This window comes from Eublepharis macularius, chromosome 1 (assembly GCF_028583425.1).
Source record: "Eublepharis macularius isolate TG4126 chromosome 1, MPM_Emac_v1.0, whole genome shotgun sequence".
Classification (NCBI taxonomy): domain Eukaryota; kingdom Metazoa; phylum Chordata; class Lepidosauria; order Squamata; family Eublepharidae; genus Eublepharis; species Eublepharis macularius.
Window position 1 is genome coordinate 19,006,910 of NC_072790.1, and position 23,972 is coordinate 19,030,881.

The following is a 23,972-nucleotide window of genomic DNA, read 5'->3' on the forward strand; positions in this document are numbered from 1 at the left end:
GTTGCTAAGCAACATTCAAAATGGCTGCCAAGATCTTGCGACATTGCAAGATCTATGCTTTTCCCTTGGTATATATAATCATATTTGAATTTTTGAGTAACCCTTGGAGCTGACCCAGCTTTGTACAAACATCACCCCAGTATGTGGATTTTTCAGTCCACACCCTAGGGTCCAAGTTCAGAATTAGATATATAGATGAAGACTAAGTAAGCAGGTTCAATGCAGACAGTTCAGTTGTTGCCAGTTTTAAAAATTTTGCATTGAAGTCTGAGGAAAATCTCTCCCTATATAGCGATTCTTAAACTTTAGTGATTCTTAAACTTTAGCAGCCTGAGAACCACCTAGGATGGACAGGGAGGCGTCTGCCTCCTCTGGCTATAGCCAGCCAGCTTTGAGTGGGGGTGGGAGGAATATTGAAATGCTGGGGGGGGGGTCAGTTTAACTGCTGACCAAATGGGGAGTCGGCTGGGGTGTAGGTTTTGAGGAAGAGGGGTTAAAAAGTATCCTGATTAGTCAGGGAGTCCACTAGGAACTTGAGTGAATTAGCAGAGACAGTTGGTTTGGGGTCTGTTCCTCTCAAAAACAATTAAAAGTGTATCTGCTGTTGTATTCATGACTATATGCCTCTCAGAGATGTTTTCAACCGTACACACGTGCGCTCTTCAGACCCAGCTCACGATTACTTTGAAATTTCATTTTGTTTTATTCCCCATGTCACCAGTGAATAATATGAGCAGTAGTGTTAAGTGCATGGGTAATAGATAAACGAAGGGCACGCTGTCCTGTGAAGACTGGTCTATATAAAGAATATAACTTTGCCTCTCATCTGAATGTTCTGGTTCAGGGTGGAGGGAATGGTGTGAATGGTGAGTAACATCTTGATTAGACTTGGCAGGACTTTATGATATAAAAGGAGAAAGGTAGGATTGCAAAAGGTGGGCGGAATGTTATGACACCCCAGTCATAATTTAAAATTTTCTCAGACCGCCCCCCCCCCAAGCCTGTTGATATTTGTTTATGATTTTGAAAAAAACAAATACTATTTTTAACATAAACTGAGCTGATAATTTTTTTTTGCACCCAATTATTTCTTCAGTTGTGAAGCTTCTCTCCTCTAAGGTGAAAGCTCAGTAAGACCACAACATGGGTATGGCCCAGCCGCTATACATGTTAACACCCTGTGCTGAGGATTGGCCTGCTGTCTCATCCCCAGCCACCTGTCATGTCAAGTAGTGGCTGCTGCCATAGCCAGGTTCACTGAGGATGAGGAGTGAAACACACACACAGCTCTCCTGGATTGGCAAAGGTCACTCTCGACGAAGGAGGGGGATTACATTCAATTCACTTATGACTTACAGCACCCCTATGAATTAACAACCTCCAAAACGGCCTATCATCAACAGCCTTTCTTGGGTCTTGCAAACTGATTGCTGTGACTTCCTTTATTGAGACAATCCATCTCATGTCGGGTCTTCCGTTTTTCCTACTGCCTTCAACTTCTCTTAGCATTGTCTTTTCCAGCAAGTCTTGTCTCCTCATGATGTGATCAAAGTATGATAGCCTGTTTCATCATTTTAGCTTCTAGGGGGGATTCAGACTTGATTTGATCTAGAGCCCATTTTGTCTTTTTGAAGCAGGCATGCTGCAGTCTGGAGGTGTGGGAGAGAGTCAGCTGTGTTTGTGTGAGCAACCTAACACTCTGACCTGTGTCCTTTTCCTTGAATGATGTCCTCAGTATATGTTTTTGAAATACCTGCTACAGATTCAGTGGGTTTGCAGCCTGTGATAACAGCAGCAGACTTACCTTGGATGGGTGTCACAACTCAGACTGTCTTTCCCTTTTCTTGGGCCAATATGGTGATGATAAGAACTAAATAATAGAGAGCCGGTGTGGTGTAGTGACTAGACTGACAGATTAGGAACTGGGAGCCCCGGGTTTGATTCCCCGCTCTGCCATGGAAGCTTGCTGGGTGACCTTGGGCCAGTCACAAAATCTCTCAGCCTAACCTGCCTCAAACGTTAATGGGAAGATAAAATGGAGGAGAGGAGAACGGTGTACACCGCTTCGGGTCCCCACTGGAGAGGAACGTGGGGCATAAATGAAGTAAAACAAATAAATATGGGTAAGCCTCATAAATTTTTCTGAACCAGTGGACAATCTGCAGAGAACAGGGATGATATGCGGTCCAGTTTAAAAAATACCTACCTTGCAGAACTGATTTAATGAGTGTAATCTATGTGAAGTCCTTGCATCATCTTCAAACACAGTATAAATGCTATTTTATAGCCAGCCAGATGATAAAATACCCTTGACACCTAACATACTACTACTAATAATGAGTAAATTGCTACATGAGGTTTTGTAGGTTTTGGCAATCTTTTATCACAGGTGTGCTGTGGCCGAAGAGTTGATAGCGTTATACATATTGAATGCAAGAGATCCAATATATCAACTGAAATCAGGTGTGTCCTAGTCCCATTGAAGCCTAAGAATGCAGATGAATGCTAAGCAACAATGAATAAATAAATGACCCAGTTGAGAGTTCTTCCTTTAAACATCTTTGATCATTTTTATCTACATGATAACTTGCATCTGAATTCTGAAGTCTAGCCTGAGGATTCAAAATACAATCTTCCCTTTCTGCAATCGACATGAAAGCAGAATTTTGTTCAGTATTTTTAAAGCACTGACATGTTTGTTACATCTGCGTTACATTTGCAAATATAGCAAGGATACCTATCACCTTGTGAATTGACATTTGTATGGACTTTCAGAAATCAGTCTTTCAAACAAACATCTGTATTTGCAGGGCCTCCAACATACGTGTAGCAATTTTCGGTACTTCCTTCAGGAAACCTCCCTTTGTCAGTTTAATTTGTACATTTGTAGCAAAAGCAGTTGTGAACTTGTTTCCTTTATGAGCCAATTTTACTAACATCACATCTTGAAATTTAGACAAAGCTTATTGTCTGAAGAATAACGGCATAGATTTACATACTTTAGCCCCTTCTGCACTCCAAGAAGTCAAGCCAAAACCAATGCAATTGGCTTGGCTACATTCCCTCCGCACCTCTTCCATGTAATGGTGATGTGATATCGCTTTATTTATTCTGCTCTGTACTCAGATAAATTGGAATTGAAGAGAGCTGGTGCTGTCATCACCAATGGTGTCATTGGTGTTGTTACCCAACTAGGTGGTTTCCTTGTGAGTTGGGGGATTTAGTGTACAAAGAAAAACAACGAGAGGGGGTAACTAAGCAAGATTTCTCCACCAGTGTATACAAAGATTATTCCTCTAGAGAACTTTCAATAAAAACAGAGATGTTCAACAAGGATAGTTTTTATTGAAAGGGCAGCAAAAGCAAACACACAGGAAATCGCACAGACCATACACTCAGAGCTAACTGGAAAAAAGGGAGGAAAATGGAAAAGAGTACAGGGTCAGGTGATATTAACCAGTCTAAAAGATAGGGAACGTCCATAGGATAGCAGCTTTGAGTGACCAGCACTTTGCGGCATGAAGAAAGAGGCTAAGATACACGTCTGAGGGTGGGTGTAGGATTCAAGAACACACACACACACACAACTGTGGCAAAGGGTAGCCCCATTATACTGTGGAACGTACTGTAGGGCAGGATGGTGTCTTCTGCCCAAAAACAATAGCTCAATGGCTGTCTCCGGAGGTGAGACAATAAAATGAGAAAGGTTTGATTAAAACTTCTTGGGTGTTAATAAAGGGGGAAAGGTGATTGATGACCTGCAATGGCTGGGGAGTTGGGGCTTATCATGTTCCTGAATAATCCAGATTGGGAGAGTGGATAAGTGAAGATCGGCTGGGTGTGGAGGTGATTAATTCAGGAACTCACAGAAGACCTTTTGTCTTTCCATCTATGCATATCTTTGGGGTGTGAGGCTGATAGCTTGTCTTGCCTACAACTCACATGCCAGTAATTTCCCACCTCCCAGCTGAGGGTTGGCAGCCATTTCCTGCCTCACCAGATAGTGCTTCTGTGTTTAAAACACTTGAGAGGAGCTTATGATATAGCCAGTTTTATAAGCTTCCCTCTTAGTGTGATGCTCAGGGTTGACTGCTAACAGCATCACAGCGCCAGCACTTGAGTTTTTTTCTTTTTGCACATGCCAAATCGATGCATCACTGGAATGCTGGAGGGGTCATTAGTCCCAGAATTTCTCCCTCTTGGCCCCCTCGTCGTTTATCTGATTGGCTGATTCAGGCTCTGTTCTTCCCCCATACTATATTCCAACCCCTACAAACACAAAAAAATGAAAGCAATAAAAGCTATGGGGAATCCTGCACCTGTTGCATGCTTGCAAACCATAGGTGCATCGATCCAACACTGAATTGGGTGGGGGGGGAGAGAGAAAGGAGAGGGAAGAAGGGAGGGGGAGAAATGGAAAGGAGGGAAGAGGGATGAATGTGGCCAATCACAAAGAAGTGGACTGACAGGGGGTAGGAGAGGGGCAGAAGACGGCTGAACACTAAAAGCTGGCATAAAGATTATATATGGGTGAAAGTGCCGATTGGAAAACAGCTTTTAAAAAAAGTTGAGGAAAAAGTGCTGCTAGAAAACCTGGGGAAAACCTGCAAAAAATCCGGATTGACTACTAATGGCATAAAATAGGCAGAGTGTTGCAACTAAATCAAGGCAGTTTAGGGAATGAACTGGCAAAATTAACTGGTGAGGAAAGGTTTTTTATCTCATTTTCTCCAACTATTTATTTGACTTTTGTGTTTTTCTAAAAGGCTTAGAATTGCCATCAGTGGGCGTGCACACATTCAGAATAATTGTAAATCATTTATTTAGCCTTTTACTTCTCTGCTGTAGTTTGAGAGGATAATTGCCTCTTCAGATAAGTCAGGATTCAGGAACTGCTATACTTTGCCTAACGCCTTCCTTCAACCTAGGTAGTGGAATGTAGGCAAATTCTAGGTCAGGTGTATTGTGTAGCCCAACATCTGCACAACATCTGCCTCTGCGACTACCCTGAGCAGTATCAGGAGCCTTGTATTTATTATAGATTGTTCGTTCATCTAAAATTGATCAATCATGTTAGATGAAGCAAATGGAAAACAGGCATGCAAACGCTTTCTTGTGGGTTTTCTGATGCAAGCGATGGATGAGTACAAATAATGCAGCGGAATTATGCTGTGCTGATTAAAGAGGCAAAAAGTTTTATGTGAGGAAATTACATACTTGAGAGTAAAGAGGAGAGAGAGATTCCTTGCTATCTGACTACATCTTGCAGAGAGAGAGAAGAAGCAGGATAGTGCCCTGTTTAGCCCAATAGACAAGACAAGGAAATGACCCTCAGGAAACAAGAGAGGTGCTGCTCTCACTGTCCTAACTAAGTGATCCTCGCTGCCCCCTGCATGGTAGGCTCTTCTTCCTTCTTGCCGCTGTTGTACACCAGACATTGCTATTTCCAGCAGCAAGTTCTTCAATTCCTCTAAGAAGATCTGAATTACCCTCAGACCAGTTGCCCATAGGAAGAAGCCCCAGTTTTCTGACCCAGAAGTTACCTGCTGTGCCCTGAATTGGTCTGAGAGGGGTCTTTCCAGGAGGGGCTTGTTGTATACCCAGCCACCCCTCCTAAGGTAGTAGCCTTAGCACATGCCAATAGGCAGCACCCAAAGGTGTTGATCCGTGATATGGAACCAGGCTAAGTACGAGAGAGACTGTTCAAGAGTGAAACTTGATCTCACTGAGATGTCTTAAGTAACTTTGTTCATACAGGTTTGTGAGCTGCCTTGAAACGGCAATAATGGGCAGGCGGGACGTAAATATTCACAATAAACATGCAAACAGCCTGCACTGGGTAGGACAACAAATATTAGTACAGAAGCTTGTGGGTTTGATACTAATTTACTTGATTAGACCTACCTTTTCCTCCCTCCCTCCCCCCTTTTCCCCCTTCAAGTCCAAACGATGCAAATCCTCTTCCTCAGACTTCACTGACCTCTTCAGAAAAGTTCAATAGAGAAGTTTTGTTGGAGGCATAAGTGAGAAGATCCCACTACTCTTGTGTGTCTCCCCAAAATTATTGTGAAATGAGCACATAAAGTTGTGCATCTCTGGGCAATACATGCAATGATGTCTTAATGCAATGAATATTTCCGTATGTAACATAATGATGTTAATCTTGTCTGTTTCTGAATTTGTTTCCTATGGGGAGGAGGGAGTAAAACCTTACACTATCTTGCTTATTTTTATTTTCACGGAAGTATAAGAATTTATCCCACATACATGATTTATTTTACAAATCCCAGTTAGCAGAAGTGTCGTGTGACCAAAATGTTACAATCGTTCACTTGGTGACATTCATGCTGTAATTTGGTTATGTACACATTTGGTTCTGTTGGCATAGCTAGAACCTGATTATCAGATAAGATGAGCAACAGTATGTGCTGATGTAGCTTGTAAGATGAGCTGCATGGCAAGTATGAACAGGTGATCTGGTTTTGCAATCTGTGTAGCAACACATAGCAACAATGCTAACATCAAGACAATTAGGCAGATTCACCATTTGAGAAGCGCATGCTGCTAGCAAGTAATGCTAATGCTGCTCCATGTGTATAGCTGTAGTAGTTTGTTCTTCTATCAATCAGGCACGCCCATGGACAAACCCTAATCATTTCATTTCAGTGAGCACTAGACACAGGTACCAGCACTGGATGGATTGTAATCATAAGGTATAAACACATCTGCAACTCTTATTATGAAATATTATGTATCTTGGGTCTCTGTTGAGAGGGAGGTGAGATTCAAGTATTTTAATAGAGTGCTGTGTGCAGTTGTGGTCACCATATCTCAAAAAGGATATAGTTGAACTGGAAAAATTACGGAAGAGGGCAACCAAGATAAGCGGATGGAGCACCTTTCGTAGGAAGAAAGAGTGAAGAGTCTGGGAATTTTCACTTTTGAAAAGATGACTGAGGCAGGGAACATAATACAAGCTTATAAAATTATACATGGGGTGGAGAAAGTGGATAGAGAGAACTTTTTCTCCTTCTTCCATAGTACCAGCACTCAGGGGCGCCCGAATAAATTCAAGAGAGACAAAAGGAAATATTTGACGCATCGACTAACTACATTGGACAGATGCATGGAGGAGAGGTCCATCAGTGGCTTCTAGCTGTGGTGACTGAAGGGAACCTCCATATTCAGAGACAGCAAATCTCTGCATACCAGCGCTTAGGAGGTAATATCAGGGAAAGACCATGGCCTCTCTTTCCTGTTGGTTTTTCTTTTTTTTAATTCTATCGTTATAACGCTTGTGAACTGCTTAGGACATCACATGTGGCCGAGCTGTAGTGCACATGTACCGACATGCAGAAATCCTGGCTCTGGAGTGGAAGATCACTAGAGCTATGAAGCGCAGGAGAGCAGGACTGGATGTTCCTGCTGCTACGTTCTGCTGTAGAACATCATCCACCAGACTGCTCTGAGATGTGCGAATAAGCAGTGAGGGAGGGTGTCTCCCAGCACATAAACTCTTAAAGTGAACCCCTGGCGTGTGAGCTACTCATTCAGCTGAGGATCTTTGCGAAGGGAGAGACTGCTGCCATCTTTCTCTGCTGGTAAAGGGGTCATATGAAACCCTGCCTCAGCTTCAAAAACTCTAGATGCAGAGCCTGGGGTATTATGAGGCCCAGGAGAAGTAATCTGTTTGCCCACTAAGAAATGTGAGCCTGGTTCTTTAAGTGGGACTTCTAATTTAGGTAGTCTAGAAGGAATCTCTTTGGTTTTTCCAAAGCAAGGGTCCATTCTCTTAGAATTATTAATGTGAATCATTTCCTGGTGGAACTCTTGAGATCTGACAGATTTCAGAAATCTTTCCAGTTTGTTGGCCCTCCAGGGTAACTGGTTGGCCACTGTGAATTAGGATGCTGGACTCAATGGACCACTGGTCTGATCCAACAGGGTTCTTCCAATGTTCTTTGTTTATCCGGTATATTTTTATCTTGCCATTCCTCCAAGTAACTCAGGGTGGCGTATTTGATTCTCCATTCCTTTATCTTCAAAACCAACTTGTGAGGTCGGTTAAGGTGAAGAGGGTGACTGGCCTAAGGTCACCCAATGAGCTTTGTGGTAGAATGTGGATTGGATCTTGGGTCTCCTAGACCTAACCACATTGGTTCTTAGTAAAAGGAAATAGATGAGGGAATAGAACAAGTAAAAAAAAAATCAAAAGGCAGTTGATGATTACCATTGAGGGAATGGATAACAATGTGCTTGAATTAGAATTAGCACATCTTACAGGGATCCTAAATGGTGAAAACAGAATGTATTACTCATAAAAATAGGTTATCTTTACTGAAGTATATTTTTTAGTTAAGAACAAGCAAAAGCTGAATCCTCTTTTGTTAGAAGTTCTAATTTTAGATCTAAAGTCTGAGAAATTACTACATACAGTTTTCCCGTAACTATTTTTGAAAACAAATATTCTTATTCGAACATATTTAATAGAATGCATGTTTTCAGTTTCATATTGGTTCATGAGGGACAGCGTGATAATATTACTCAAGCAACATGTGTTGCCATTATGCCAAACTTCTGTGGTTAGTGACGCTCTGAAGGGAGAAAAGCAGAATAAAAATCTTGTGAATAAATAAGGATAAATTCAATCGTACTTGTTCTTTGGCAGCACACTTGTATAGATACAAGTTCAAAACATTATCTGAAATGCTTTCATATATCAACATATCTATAACATGGGTAGGATTGCTGCTATATCTTTCTTCACTGCCTCCGTATTGGATCACATTCGGTGAATGTATTGACCTGGGTCAAGCTACTGGCCCCCGTTTGTTGTTGCACTGCTATTTTGTTGTTTGTTGGTCTGCATATAGACAGTCTCTCTGTTTCTCTCCCCTCCTCTGTTTCTCTCCCCTCCTCTTCTGTAATTGACCAGTTCGGACCATGCATCTGACGAAGAGAACTTGATTCTCGAAAGCTTATGCTACAATAAAATTGGTTAGTCTTAAAGGTGATACTGGACTCTTTTTGATTTCTCTCTGTTTCTGTCTGTCTGTCTCTGGTTGTAAGTCTCTATGTTCCTTTGGGGAGAAAAGCATGGGTACAAATACTTAACTAAATAAAATTTTTAAAAGTAATGCAAATAATCCTATGTATGCTGGGGAAGAGAGGACCTACATCACATTCTGTGACTCTAGTCGGGAGTGTTCCAGGATGACCCTGAAACCTTAAAAAAAAACAGCTTTCAGAGGTGATCAGATCATAATGAGGAACCTGAAGTAATCTCATCAATGGGCTTTTTGCCACAGAAGACACTCCCTGCTATCATTAATGTATCCACTTGTTTAGCATGTTGGCTGAACTTTCCTACGTGCCATTTGCCTACGTGCCCTCCCTCACCCCACCCAGAAGTTATGGCCGTATTTCGGCCAGCCATGTATGTCCCGTTTCCTGCCTTCTTTAGGGTTTGCATTTTCCCCTTCCCCAACCCAAATATTTCCCATTGGCACAGTTTGAGTTCACACCTGGCCCTGGCTCCTCTCCCCTTCGTTTCCAAACCCAAAAAGAAAATTTTGATTGATGCGTCCCACATAAAGCGTTCTGCTCCAAGCAAGCTTTTTACCTGCCCCAAGACTACATTTGCCTTATAAACATTTTGGGTCATCAACTGAGGTACAACATACTTTCCCCCCTCCTGGATTTGCTTGCTGGCCAGCCACTCCTCCCCTGCCCCTGGTTTTTGGCCTCTCCATTGGATCCTAGGATCGGTAGTATAGATCTCTCCAATCGTCTTCCACTCCCTGCTCCTCTGCCTGAGCTCACTCTTTGCATTACATAATATGCCAGCGTTACAGTTGCACCAGAGGCATGCAACATTGGCGAAGCCACTATGTCATCGGGGTGCCACCAGTGCAAGGGTCAAAAATTTACAGGAGTTCAAGCAATAGCAGGGAAAGAGCAGAGTCAATCAGAATCCGATGCCTCCGTGTAGATCAGTCTCAGTAACAGTGTCACTTTTGTACCATTGTTACAAAAGAGCTACTAAAGGAGCCCCGTGGCGCAGAGTGGTAAGCTGCAGTACTGCAGCCCAAGCTCTACTCACAACCTGAGTTCGATCCTGGTGGAAGCCAGGTTCAAGTAGCCGGATCAAGGTTGACTCAGCCTTCCATCCTTCCGAGGTCGGGAAAATGAGTACCCAGTTTCCTGGGGGTAAAGTGTAGATGACTGGGAAAGGCAATGACAAACCACCCCATAAAAAGTCTGCCAAGAAAACGTTGTGATGCGACGTCCCCCTGTAGGTCAGTAATGACTCAGTGCTTGCCTACCTACAAAAGAGCTGACAGGTGGAAAGAGGCTTGGAGCAGCAAGCATACCCAGCTGATGAGGATGTGGAGGAGAAAGCAGTTCTGATTCAGTACCACCACTACCGCCCTATCAGGTGGCCGGCAGCAGAATGAAAGGCACATGTTCCTCTCTGAGCCTCCCCACCCTACGCACTATTTCCATTGAAATCTTCCAATGCTTATAAGACCTCCTTTGGGATCGTGGCTACCAACTTCTGCACTTGTGCAAACTTCACTTTTCTCTTTTGTGGAGGGTTTGAGCACCACCATCCCACACACTATTATTAAGCTTTGGGATATTTGTATAAACCAAGTTTGAAGACAAATCTCTCCTATCTATATATGGTCCCATTGTGTGGCTTTTTTGATCCGTACTCCGGGTTTGTATTCAGAATTAGACAGAAAGATTACTGGATTTCAAAAATCTTGTAATTTTCCATGTTAAATGTTACACAAGGGGTGAAAATAATCGTTTACCCAGGCATTTGGTGATTAGAGTATTGTTGTTGAGTTGCCTGGATGCCTGTCTTGTGGGGCTATTCATTTTTGTATACTCCTAAATTGTATACACAGTATATTTTTTAGCTTTATCTGCAGTATTCTATTGAACTGTCCCTTTAAAAAATTATTGTAACTAGTTAGTGTTTTAGAGCTGTCAGTGCTGCTGGTTCCATTGGTTTTATTGATAGTATTTAACATTTATTTACTTCATTTATACCCCTTTCCTACCACCATGGGGACCCAAAGTGGCTTACATTATTATTGGTATCACAGTTTCACCTTTACAACAGCCTTGTGAGGTAGATTAGGCTGGGGGTATATGACTGGCCCAAGGTCATTCAGCAAGCTACCATGACAGAGCAGGGATTTGAACCTGGGACTCTCAGATTCTAGTCCAGCAGTCTTAACCATTACACTGCACTGGTGCTCTACACTGGTTTTTGTGTGATTATATGTTGTACAGTATCTCAAGAGCCATTAGGGTTCTCAGGTCCCTATACCCTCTTGGGGGAGGGGACGTAGCATTTACCTGGCACATGGTTAGTGCCCTTTGGCTTAGACTGGAGTAACTCTGCTTAGGATTTCACTGTTAGTTGGTGTAATGTGGTGGTCTCTGGCACAGCGGGAGCATAAGAGCAGCTTCTCCAGCATTTAAAGCCTTTGTTTAAAATTGCATTGAAATAAAATTTTCCATTGCAGTGTTTAAAACATTGGCTTTGGTCTTCAAAAATTCTTAAGTTCTTCATGCTTGTGTCATCTGATGTTTACAATTCAGTATTTTGTCTGTTAAGTCCTATGCAGTACCTTGTTGCAATACCATGCTGTTTTGGTAGAGATAATTTTTTAAAATTGCTTTCGTTACTACCATGGACTGTCAATTTTTCCCTATGGCTTGCAAACCAGCCTACTTAACTGGCGTTGTTGGTGTTTTAAAAATGTCTCCATTTATATTTGAGGGACAATTACAAGCACTAATCAAACATGACCGAATTATAAATTCACATTATCAACTGAGAAATAAGTTATGATTTTATCTAATCCAACTGCATCGTAAAATTCAGTCACAGTTTTGAAAGACGGCAATGAGAGCTGGAAGTCCGTGACTGTGTCTAACATTTTACAAGGACAAAACCTTAAAGAACATCTGCCATGACGGGCGGAGCTTATTGAACTTTATGAATGATCATGCAGAGACACATTAATTAGATTTTGCAGAGATGACCAAAAACTATATTTTTGCTTTTATTTTAGTATTTATATTTTTAAAGAAGTGTTTGGTCTGGATTTGTATTTGCAAAGATTTAAACGGTAGGATGGGATGGCAATTGTGAAACTTCAGGGACTACACCACTGCTTCAGGCTGTGGGCTTAGTTGTTGTTGTACCTGAGTAGACCATTCTGTTACCCGAATAGGTGGTCTCCTTGTGAGTTGGGGGAATTAGCATACAAGGAGAAGCAGCAAGAGGGGGTAAGTAAGTGAGATTTATCCACCAGTGGATCATTCTTGTAGAGAACTCTTAATGAAAACAGGCAGATGCTCAACAGGAATGGTTTTTATTAACAGAGTATCAAAAGCAAACATAGGAAATTACACACAACATATGCACAGAGCTAACTGGAAAACAGGAAGGAAATGGGAGAGCAGTTCAGGAAATGGGTGATAGTTACCAGTCTAGACGATAGGGGACATCTGTAGCATAGCAGCTGTGATCAGCAGTTCACAGCATGAAGAGAGACTCAGACCCACATCTGAATGTGGGTGTAGGATCCAAGAACACACACACAGAGGATAGCCCAATTATACTGTGGCAGAAGATAGCCCAATTATACTGTGGAACATACCCTAGGGCAGGATGGCATCTTCTGCCCAAACACAATAGCTTAATGGCTGTCTCCAGAGGTGAAACAATGAGAAAAGTTTGATTAAATCTTCCTGGGTGTTACTAAAGGTAGAAATATGATTAATTCCCTGTGATGGCTGGACTAGTGGGGGTTATCAGGTCCCTGAATAGCCCAGATTGGGAGAGTGGATAAGGGAAGATTAGCAGAGTGTAGAGGAGATTAATCCAGGAATGCCTGGAAGACCTTTCTTTGTTTTACAAATCTGCACAACTCTGGGGTGTGGGAATGATAGTCTTACCTATGTGTCAGGATGTCAATTCTCTAGCCAGAGTAACGCCATATTAGCTTGAGTTATAATCAGTAGTTGTCTAGTTTTCCTCCCTCCTGGCCCAGGTGTCGACCAGGCTGCTCATATCCATGGGAGCGGAGAACCTTATCTGTCCAGACCAGCCAGCGACCTTGATGTTCTCGCCTTCTCATGCCTTCGCATACAGGACTAGGGGGGAGGCTGGGAATGGGTGTCTGAAGTGTTGTAACTTTCCTTTTACATGCCATTCTCAACAAAGCTTTCATTCAGCCAAGGCCTCACCAGCCTTTGGAGTATGGACACTTGTATCTTGAGCATAGTCTTTCAATAAACCTTTTGGAATCAAGAAACCTTGTGCTTCTTTCAAGAGGGGGGAGATGAACTCTGGATAATTGGGATTCCATAGTCTGACATTTTGTTGAGAATCCTCGTTACCCCCCCAACCCCTCACCCAGGGATGATGGATACCGGAGCTACTCCGACAGACCCGTCTGATCCTGGAAAGGAGGGTGCGGGGCTATCAATGCTGCCTGACGGTGGGACCGCGCAGGCGAGAGCGAGCCGGGAAGGAGCACGACTTGGAGTCAGCGCGGGACGAGGTTTCCTCCCTGTGACTTCTGTGCCTACGCCCCAGCAGTGGGGTCCGCGACCCCGGGATAGCCGAGAGAGACGTCGTGGAATGATGTTTTCTCTCTATGATTGACTCCAGTTTAGCCCCAGTGTCAGAAGGCCTGGGGATCACTGAAGCTCCGGTTTGGGAAACCGGCCAGACGTCGTCTACGTTGTCTGCGGGAGCTGCCAGACTAAGCACCCTTCCCCAGTATCGCTGGGATGAGGCCTCAAGCTGCTTAGTGGAGTGTTCCCCGCCGGGTGAAGGGGGTAGTTTCCAGGATTGGATCGCGCCCCGGATAGAGTTAATGAGCTGGGACTATGCCAATGTAGGTTCGGTCGGAACCTGGGGTAGTGACGCAGGGGCCTCGGCAGGTGAGGAGCGTTGGAATGCCCTGCAAGACCAGGACCAGGCTGCAATATCAAATGCTAGCTGTGACCGGGATTGTCAAAGGTTGGGTTGCGAGTTCTTCGGAGATGCCTGGTCCGTCCATGTCGGAGACCTCTGCGGCTCCCGACCCCCAGATACCAGGCTTTCCGGAGGAGGAGATACAGCAAGCTGACCATGCACAAAGAGCCTGGGAGGAAGGGTTGTTGCAGACGGCTGGAGGGGATGCTGAGGAGGACATAAATGGCCAAGAAGAAGAAGACCACTACCGAGCTTTAGAAGCACAAATGGAAGCCATGAGAGGATCTGGCGCAGGCCACCTATCTCATAGGTCTGATGGTCCAAGGTTCAATGGGAGATGTTGCGGGGACGACGGGCCTCCAAGGGCCTGAGGGCGCAACCGGACCAGCACCACCTGCAAGGCCGGCCCCAATGGCCCCCGTCCCAGCGGCCTCTCGCCCGCTCCTAGCCCTACCGGCTCCGCCAGCCCTGGTCCCGCCACCTGCGCAGCCTGTCCCAAGGGCGCCAATACTGCTGCCACCTCCGCCAGCCCCAGCTGCTCCCGCCGCGCCAGGAGGTCCAGCTCCAGCCGGGCCAGCAGCCTCTGTGGTTCCGCCTGCGGGCACAGTGGTGCCGTGGGGGGAGGGCCGATAGCACCAGCAGCTCCAGCAGGACCGGGCCCGCTGCACCGGTGGCGCCAGAACCTCGCATGTTTCTGGGCCCCTTGCCAGCACCTCGCCTACCACGACTTCGTGCTCCACCTCCACCTGGAGGAGTGGGGCCACACGTCCGTCCGCACGCTCCTCTCCGGCCACAACTAGGCCCTCGGGGGGTGCCGCTGAGAGTTGCACCAAGAGCGGGGGCACCATTTCAACTGCCACAGCCCTCTCCGCCACGAGCTTGAGGCCCTGTGCCCCTGTTTCTGCCCCGTCAACCCGCCCAACCTCTTGAAGCGTTAGCTGCTGGGGGGACAGAGCTACCCATGGATTGGATAAAGCTGGAAGCTACGTTCGATGGGGAGCAGCGTAAGCTGGGATTCTTTGTGGTACAAGCCCTGCAATTCTTCAATCAATGGGGCCATCTCTTCCCAAATGAAGAAAGTCGAGTCATGCATCTGGCGGCCTGCCTGGAAGGCATAGCGGCAGAATGGTACTAACTCTCTATGATATGGGCCCCCCGGAATTGGGAAGCCTACAAGCTTTTATAGCAGCGCTGTGAGCCCAATATGAAGACCCACTGGAGGGCGAGAGGGCCCTCACTGAACTCCGAACCATTCGACAAGGGTCTCAATCTGTAAGAGTACGCAGCTAAGTTCTGACAGTTAGCCACCAAGTGCCCACACTACGAGGAAGCAGTGAAAGTTGAACTGTTTTATTCGGTTTCGTTTTCTCAGCCATGCCGGACGCTCCTCTCGGCTGGTCCGGGAGGAAACGACCGGGCACCCTGACCGGGCGGCTGATCTGCAAGGATTAGCCCCCAGGACTCCCAGGGAGGGAGCCAGGGTCCGGGACGCGGCGGGAAGAACTCCCCGAAACCAATGCGGGGGGGGGAATTGCCCGTTTGTCCCTATGGAGGCCGGCAGATGTGTGCGGCGCCTCGAGTGCCGCCGGGCAACGAGAAACGGCAAGTAAAAGAAACAGGCGGAAGCCTGTAAACAAGCGAATCCCTTCTGTTCTACAAGCGTTTGTGAAGGAGAGGTTGATCTGAAGAAGACTCGCTCTTCCCCTTCGTTGAGTTCCAGAATTTTGTCGGCGCCCCCCCCCCCCCAAAATGGCAGCAAAGAAGCAAAGTCCCGCTCTCGGTAAGTCAATCTCGGCTACCTTGAAGGGGGAGTCGCTCGAAGAGTTGGTGCGCAGGGCGGTGGTGGAAGCCATAAAACCCTTTGTTGACAAGCTGAACGAAACTGATCAAAGGGTGGGCTTAATTGAAAGCGAGGTGAAAACCATTAAGGCAGCAGCGGGGGGGGCAGAAAAGTCTGCTCTGGAAAGTGCGTCACTTGTGAAGGCTACAAAAAAGGAGTTGAAGTTGGTGGAGAACCAGCTGATCGGGCTACAGGTGGAACGAACGCAGACAATTTTGCGTCTCCAAAACGTGAAAGAGGAGGAAAATGAGGATCTGTGGGATTTGGTCTCGGAATTACTGGCGACACCCGCGAGGACGACTAAAGAAGAGGTTAAAAGCGCCATTTTGGAGGTCCGTCGGGCTTCTTCAAAATATGCAACAAAGCGACAGTTGCCTCGTGAGATCATTATTGACTTTTCATCTAAAAAGATTCGGGACACCATCCTATATAACTCATACAATGCGGATTTGGACTTTATGGGTTTGAAAGTCAAGATTTTGAAGGACGTTCCATTTCTAGTCCGGAAACGGCGTTTTAAATATAAAAAGTTTGCAGCTCTTCTGAGGGACCATGGAATAAAGTACAAATGGTTATTCCCGGAAGGAATATGGTTCAGATATAAAGATCAGGCCTATAAGATATTATCAGAAGATCAACTAAAGGATTTTGAGAATAAAAACCCAGAACTCTGCTGCACCATGAACGAAGAAAAGGAGGAGCCGGAGGGGGGGGGGGAGGAGGAGAGCATCGCAACAGCAGTTGCACAGAGAGAATTGCGTCCGGGACCTAGAAGGGGGAGGAAAGTTTAATCAGATTTTGAAATGTTTATTCTCTGTATGATTAACCACTCCATCATTATTCTATGGAGCTATTTTTGTATTATGACAGTATGAAGGGAAACATTGAAGTGTAGTGTTTAGTGTTTGTAGTTCATTCCCTCCCCTTTTTCTTTTTCCACCCCCCTTTGTCCCTTCCCTCTCCCCTTTCCTTGTGATAGTCTGTAGTGTTTTGTAGTTATGAAAAATAAAAAAATTATTAAAAAAAAAAAAGAAAGTTGAACTGTTTTGTAACGGAATGAATCCTAGACTTCTAGACCGGGTGCTAATGCAAGATGATCCACCCACACTCCTGGGCTGGATCCAACTGGCTTGTGAAGTAGAGAACCGCACCCAAGTAGTCCGCCTGGTAGAGCAGCAGCAAGCCAATGGATCTCGTCGGGTCCCTCCAACCCCGGGAAGAGGACGGGGTGCTCCTGTCGTAAGAGCAGCCAGGGAGACGCGATGGAGACAGGGCTATGTCTACAATGCGGGAGTAGTGGACATTTTGCCGCGTAGTGCCCTCGCCGAGTGCAGAACCCCCAGCCTCCACCGACCCGTCCCATCCCCGCTCCACGGACAGGAAGAGGTCAAGGACAATTCAAGAGAGGACGTCCCGACACTGGATTAGAGGCTGAGGAGGTGGTAATGGAATTTAAACCCCAACCCAGAGCAGCGAAACCGGCTTCGGGCAGCCGGGAAACGAGGAGGATCTGTCGTGAGGGGGCCCCAGCAGCAGATCAGAGAGACAACCATCCTGGAAGAGCTGAGAGAAAGAGGGGCCATACTATTTATCCCCGTAAAGTTAGTGAATCCAAAAAGGGGTACGCATGTAAGAGTACAAGCCTTAATAGACTCTGGGCGCTCATGGGACATTATTGCTCCGGCACTTGTAAATGGGCTTGGGTTGGAAACCCATGCCCTAGAGCCCCCTATAATCTTCGAGCAAATGGACGGCTCTAACATGAACCCAGCCATACTGGAAACTGAGCTAGTACCGACCGGGATGGGCAAGCACTGGGAGAACCGCCCCTACGTGGTCAGTCAAGTAGCCAAGTACCCGCTCATCCTAGGCAGTATATGGCTGTGGGACCACAATCCCTACATCAAGTGGGAAAAGTGGATGATAGTCTTTGACCGAGAATATTGCCAAAAACATCACTGGAGGTCGGAGTGGGGGGAAGGAGCCCCGGCAAATTTGGAAGTCGCCCTCCTCATGATGGAGGAGCTTAATCTAATTCCACCAGAGTACTGAGATATGGCCCGAGCATTTAGTGAGGAGGAGGCGGATGAATTACCTCCCCATCGCAACACGGACTGTGCCATAGAGCTAGTTCCGAGCGAAAAGCTCCCCAAAGGAAAGTTATACTCCATGAGCCCAGCCGAACAGCAAGAACTCAGAAAGTTTGTAGATAAAAACTTGGAAAGAGGCTTTATCCACCCCGCCAGATCCCCGCATGCCGCCCCGGTGTTGTTCATGAAGAAGAAGGATGGGGGACTCAGACTTTGCACAGATTTTCAGGGCATTAACGCTGTGTCTATGTCCAACACCTACCCCATCCCTTTGATTCGAGGCCTACTCAGTGTGGTGGTGCAGGGTAAGATCTTTTCGAAATTAGATCTCAAAGATGCTTATTTTCATGTCAGAATAAGGGAAGGGGATGAATGGAAAACCGCTTTCAACACCCCCTTAGGCCAATATGAATATCTCGTAATGCCTTTCGGCTTAAAAGGGGCCACTGCGGTTTACATGACGATGATCAATGAAGTTTTGCATGAATTCCTCTACAAAGTTGTTTACCTTGATGTCATATTAATTTATTCAGAAAATAAAGAATCTCATGTAAAATTGGTCCGGAAAGTGTTGGCAACTCTAATGCGCCACAAACTGCCAATCAAATTATCTAAATGTGAGTTCCGTAAGGAGGAATTGGACTATCTAGGCTATCGTGTCTCGGGGCAAGGGCTAAAAATGGACCCCGCTAAGGTCAAAGCAGTACAAGATTGGCAGGCGCCCTCAACGCGGAAGCAATTGCAGCCCTTCCTAGGCTTTGCAAATTTCTACAGGCCGTTTATAGAAGGTTTCGCTCAGATTGCTCTCCCTCTAACTGATTTGCTGAAAACAAAAGGGGAGGGAGATCAAGCCACTAAGCCGTTGGCGAAGCTAAGGTGGGGGCCAGACTATCAGCTAGCGTTTGAAAAATTGAAGGACCAATTCACTACAGAGCCGGTCCTACAGCACCTCGATGAGAATCGACCCTTTGTCAGACTGTGGCTTATTAAAAGTTGCAATCCAGACTATCTCTTGCAATTAGACATGAGTCCATTGATTTCAAAAGACTTTTACTGAATATAAACAACCATTATAGTCCACTGGCCAAGATTCAATATCTTGGCTGGTACACGGATGTTGTTACGAATGAAGGTAAAAGGTAGGATACAGAATAGCATAGCCCAGCAAATCCCATCTTCCCCCCACAGTTCTCAAAACACGCGGCTTGAAGCTGAGAGAATGAAACTTTCCCAAGGCTGGAAGGGCTGTAGTCAAAACATTCCTCTTCTTTGAGATAAGTGTTGCTGGACTGCTTGTCACCTGCAAAAGAAGAGCTTGAAACACTGACAGGATTAAAATGGAGTCTCTCTGGTTAGAACACATAAGGAACATATGTCAGACCTGACATTTCTGCCCCCTCTTAAATGCCCTTCCCCCTGGTTTGAGAGGGTAGAGATTGTGAAAGGATTTAATCAATCTAGGGGCATGAATATGAACATCCTCCACCCACTCATCAAACCCAGAATCAAAGTCCTTCCTCCTGATGAGGTAAAAAAGTCTATTACGCTTGATTTTAGAGTCCAAAATTTGCTGTACTTCATAATGGACTTGGTCATCAATTAGAGTTGGTATGGGAGGAGCACGGGTGTGCCATTGGTCTGCTGGAGGGACTCTTTTCAATAAGCTGATGTGGAAAGTCGGATGGACGTGGTGAAGGTTTTTTGGCAAATCGAGTGCTACCGTCACTTTGTTGATGATTTTACGGATCGGAAATGATCCCAGGTATTTTAGTGCCAATTTACGGCTGGTTTGGGCGACTTTCAAATTCTTTGTAGACAAATAAACGAGGTCTCCGGGATGCAATTCCCAATCGGCCGCATGATGGCGATCAGCGTATTTTTTATAGTCCTGCTTAGCTTTGTTAAGATGCTGTTGAATAAGAGTCCATTGCTGAGCCGCCTCCCCCCACCATTCTGAAACATCATGGGAGGCAGTTGCAGGGGGAAGCGCCTCAAAAGGAAACGGTTTAAAATGGTATCCATACACTACTTTGAAGGGCATTTCTCTGGTAGATGCATGTATACTATTGTTATAAGAAAATTCAGCTAAGGGCAACAAATCAATCCAATTGTCTTGTTGGAAATTGATATAGCAACGGAGAAACTGTTCTAATAATTGATTAGTTTTTTCGGACTGTCCGTCGGTTTGCGGATGATGTGCGGAACTTAAACCTTGCTCAAATCCCATTAGTTGCATAAGCTCCCGCCAGAAGTTGGCAACGAATTGTCTGCCGCGGTCGGATATTACCTTAGATGGAAAAGAATGGAGTTTTACAATGTATTTCAGAAAAATATCTGCCAATCTTTTTGCCGAAGGCATTGTAGTGCAAGGGATGAACAGTTTCTCCGTTGCTATATCAATTTCCAACAAGACAATTGGATTGATTTGTTGCCCTTAGCTGAATTTTCTAAGCAAGCCCACTTCATTCAACAGCATCTTAACAATGCTAAGCAGGACTATAAAAAATACGCTGATCGCCATCGTGCGGCCGATTGGGAATTGCATCCCGGAGACCTCGTTTATTTGTCCACCTGACACCCTTTATAGTTCAAGTGGATGCCAGTGATTCAGCCATTGGGGGGGGTCCTCATGCAAAAGGGGGAAGATAATAAAATATGGCCATGCGCTTATTTATCCAGAAAGTTTACAGAAGCTGAAAGGAATTGGAATGTGTGGGAGAAGGAGGCGTTTGCAGTAACACAAAAGAGCACCCTTGATGCAAGTGTGGTAACAATTATTTTCAAATGGTATTTGCATGGTGCTCGACTGCATGGGCATGATCCAGTTTGGCCAGAGGCTGGTTGTTCGCTAGGACAAGCACATCATGCAACAATAATTTTGAACGGGGTTTCTCCTGTGAAGCTGTGGATAGAGTTGTTATACGCGTACTCGGCAAAATGAAGAAATTGAGTCCAATTGTCTTGTTGAAAATTAGTATAACATCGGAGGAATTGCTCTAAATCTGATTAATTCTTTCTGATTGTCCGTCACTCTCGGGATGATGGGCGGAGCTTAATCCTTGTTCAATTCCAGCTACTTGTAAAAGCTCCCGCCAGAAGTTGGCAACAAATTGTACTCCCTGATCCGATATTACCTTGGAAGGAAAAGAATGCAGCCTTACAATGTGTTTCATGAATAAGCTGGCAAGTTTCTTTGGGGTAGACACAGTTGTACAAGGAACAAAGTGAGCTTGTTTGGAAAACAGATCTACCACCACTAATATACACGTACAACATTTGGAGGGGGTAGGTCTGTGATAAAATCCATAGAAATGACTTCCCAGGACCGAGAGGGGGTCTCCAGTGGTTGCAGAAGCCCTGGGGGTTTGCCTCTTCTGGGCTTTGCCATTATGCAAGTCGGGCAGGAGGCTACATATTGGGAGACATCCTTTCTAATACTGGGCCACCAGAACTGCCTTTGCACTAGGTGCAGGGTTTTTAAGTAACCGAAATGGCCTGCAGTTTTGACGTCGTGGCATTGTTGTAAGATTTCTTTTCTCAAGCTAGATGGGATGTAAAGTCTGTCTCCTTTAAACCACTCTCCACTTGCCATTTGTGTCCTTTTTTCTGTGGGCGCTTCCTCCCCCTCCTTTTCCACTTGGCTTTTCACTTTTCCTCTCCACCCCTCGAGGCTTTCCTCATTTGTTCCTTGGTTGCCTGGCTACGCGTAGTCACTACATCTCCCAATTGGCTAGGGGAGAATACAGTGGGACTACGATAGGGGCTCCCTGTGGCTGAGAGCTCCTGGGTACTGTCATCCCTGCTGTGGTTGCAACTTGAACCCGTAAGTTCCGTAATACTCTTATCCCTGTTGTAGCGACTGGTGCCCCTGCACTAGTCGCTGCTGTTGGGATGATTAATGGCTGAGCTCCTTCAGCTTGGTCGACCCCTGCTCCTCGGGGTGGCACATTAGAGGCAGTCACAATTACGGGAGGTTGCGCTAGTCTCCCTCACCCCGCTCCAAACATTCTTGGAAACTGCGTAGCCGGGGGAATTCTGGGCGCTCCTACTGAAGGTGCTGAAGACATCAATATTGGCCTTCCCCTCCTGGAAGGTGTTAATCACATAACGTTCACTGGTTCCTGACCAATATGTGGGGTTATCTCTCACTCCCTGGGCAGCCACGGCTGCAGGAAAGTCTCTGGCCTTAGCCCCACGAGTTCCTCATGGGGTCTCATAGCTGATCCTACTGGCAGGCTCATCATTTCTTGTACTAGCTGGGCAGTTTGCCCCAGATCCTGTCTCATCCTTGCTATTTGGGCTTCGAAGGATTGATAACTTTCTGATTCGAGTGCCGCTCACAGAGCTTGTAGGTGGTCTATGGGAGGATCCCACGTATCAAGACTCGGTACTGGTTTTTCCATCGACCCTGTCAAGTGTGGCATCTGGCCCCCATCTGGGTCTACTGGCCTGGCTGCATCTCCTAGTTCATACCAAACCCTGCCCATTGTCAGGGGTTAATTCCAGGTCTCCCTGTGTTTGTAAGTTCTCCAGCACGGGTAGCTGCAGTGTCTGGCCCCAACTCTGGTTTCCTGGCCTGACCACAGCTCCCGATTCACACACATCCAAGGGATCAGTTCCTTGTTCTGCTGGGTATCCTTGATACTCCTCTGCATTGCCCGGGGGCAGTCCAGGGTCCCCCGGTATTTGTAAATCCTCCACTAGTTCTCTCAAGAAGCGATATTCACTGGTTTTAGCCATCCGTGGCTTTATCACACTCGTCTCTGCCGGTCCCACTGGAGCAGCGGCTTCCATCGCCATCGGTTCACCAACATACCCCTCCATCTCAAGGGAATGTTGAAAATACATTGTCCCTCCACGGCATTGCATCCTCTCCTCCGCAGTTATGGATCTGCAAGGGACCCACTCATGGGTGGGTGGTAAATTCCACTGATAGGGGGCAGACCCGCCTTTGGGGATTGCTCCCAAATCTCGATACATTGGGAGGGACCCCGCGGCTCCGAGCCCCCTCATCTGTGCTATATTGAAGTCCATCAGGTAGTCTAGTTTCATTTGAATCACAGGCACTAGCTCTCTAGAATTTCCTCCAGGAGTTGTACCTGGTCCTAGCCGAAGGTCTGGGTGGTTAGTTGAATCTTCTGACTCTGTGGGCCCCAGGGCTGGCTCTAATGATGTGAAGCTGGTAGCCATCCTCCAAAGGTAACAGGTACAGAGGAATAAAGAAGGATTCCTGTCAAAATGTCAGGTCCATGGATGACAGGCTATGGCAGATAGAAATCTGTACCCTCACAGCAAGCACTCCAGGGTCTTGGTTGAAAAGGCTTTATTCAAGGAATCAAATCATGTTCATAGCTGTGTCCACAGGTTGATCAGAAGGTTGACAGGAATAACAAAATCTGTAAACCTATGGCTCATATAGGTCCCAAGTACTCATCCCCCCTCTCAACAGGAAAGCATAACTTCTGGCGCAAATCAGTCCTGAGAACTCCTTAAATAGTTTACATGCTTTGTCTAGACAGGAGAGAGGCAATAGATTAAAAATGAAACACAGTATTCTTCTTTCCCTTGAGAACTAGCAGGTTTGCAAGGTCAGAGACACAGAGATTCAAAGCACAAGAGATAAGACACTCTGGATACAGCAGGCCTGTGAATACAAGGCAAGTTATGGTATCGGCAATATGATATCAAGGCACAGCACAGAACAATGGTTCAGCACAGAACAATGGTTCATAGCAACACATCAGCCGAAAATAATGGCATGGATGGGTGACAGACATGACAGGAACCTTAGTTCTTAGGGTAGGCTATAAAGTCCCACAGTAGCATTGATATATCCACACATGTCTGTAATACGGGGATGAGCTGGCATTCCTTGCACAATTGCTTAGATTGCAGAGTAGAAAAATAGCAAGTATATTTATACTTGCAGCCCATTACTTGTTAAAATTTCACCTTGTGCACAGGAGGGTTACCTATGGAGCAAAGCAACATAATTTCATTTAAAATGTTAACTTGATAGCAGTGTTGAAAT

The 23,972-nt window shown here is 45.7% G+C and overlaps 1 protein-coding gene across 2 annotated transcripts in view; it reads left to right on the forward strand.

The window, feature by feature from the left end:
• Positions 1 to 23,972, forward strand: part of WDPCP (WD repeat containing planar cell polarity effector) — a 215,052-nt gene that overhangs the window by 12,787 nt on the left and 178,293 nt on the right. The window lies entirely within an intron of this gene.